Source organism: Pleurodeles waltl, chromosome 12, assembly GCF_031143425.1.
Source record: "Pleurodeles waltl isolate 20211129_DDA chromosome 12, aPleWal1.hap1.20221129, whole genome shotgun sequence".
Taxonomy (NCBI): domain Eukaryota; kingdom Metazoa; phylum Chordata; class Amphibia; order Caudata; family Salamandridae; genus Pleurodeles; species Pleurodeles waltl.
In genome coordinates, this window is record NC_090451.1 from 106,707,387 (window position 1) to 106,708,526 (window position 1,140).

General features: G+C 43.8%; 1 non-coding gene across 1 annotated transcript; it reads right to left on the bottom strand.

The window, feature by feature from the left end:
- Nucleotides 1-519: 519 nt before the first annotated feature.
- Nucleotides 520-593, bottom strand: TRNAI-AAU (transfer RNA isoleucine (anticodon AAU)). Its single transcript has one exon. It is a non-coding gene; the product is annotated as a tRNA-Ile (tRNA).
- Between the last annotated feature and the right edge of the window lie 547 nt (nucleotides 594-1,140).

Here is a 1,140-nt window from a genome sequence, read left to right on the forward strand (position 1 = left end):
CCCCAGGCCTTGCCTTTTGCTCAATTTGCCTTTGTGAGTTTTCTCTCAATCACTGTCGACTTCCTTTGATCTTTCTTTCTTCTTTCACTTCACCTTCGCCTTCAGTGTATCTTTCGGCCCTCTTAAGAGACACACCCCCTTGTAGCCACTTCTATACTTCTGTCACCTAATTATTTTCCTATCCTTTGCCCTGTAACATTGCTGATCCTAGCTATAGCATCACTATCCAGAATCTGTTCACCTGAGTTATGTTCCTCTTATCCCCACGCATCTAATAATCAGCTCTTGGTCTCCCTCCACCTCTCACGAGACATAGTCTGAGGCAGTGTCTCCATCTTGGAGAGACAATCCCTTGCACTTGTGTTGTTCTACTGGGTCTGCCGGCTTGAGCTTTGGTCAGCAGTGGCAAAAGAAGGACTAATGGAAAGTGAACGTATACTGGAGCAACAGAGTGTATGGATTTATAAGAGCTTGATTAAATGAGAAAAAAAGAGTTTAGTTGAGAGAAAAAATGCAACCTGGCCCGTACAGGGATCGAACCCGCGACCTTGGTGTTATTAGCACCACGCTCTAACCAACTGAGCTAACCAGCCATGATTACTAAATATATCCTTTTTCCATGTAATGCAGATAGATAGAAGAGTTGGTCTCACTATCGCAATTCCTTCATACTTTTCTCCTTCCGCCCCCTGTCTGGATTACAATAACAAGAGCTGTGGAGTGCTGCACGCCAGCCTCAGTGCCTCTTCTTTCACTCAATCTCACTGTGTGCTGTGATATCTTTGTAACATCGCTTGTTGCCGGAAAAAAAGAAAAGGATGGATAGTATTTTTATTATTTTACAACAAAACCCAAAATGCATCGGCTTGCTTGCTCATTAAGTTTACAAGGCAAGCTGCTTTTGAGATATTATAATTATAGTGGTTATTCGGCGTTGGAGGTAAGAGAGTTTTTTTTAGGTCTGGCCGTTCCTTCTGCTTCAAATTACTTGAGCTCATGTCAACAAAGTAACAACAAAACATAGCCAACGGTTCGTTGCTCAAGCCTTCCCTACTGCGCCTTCCCATGTCTCTCCTGCCGACCACAGTGCAGGAAATCTGAGTTTGCATTTGCGCGAAGAGACGTACAACACAAGAAGGC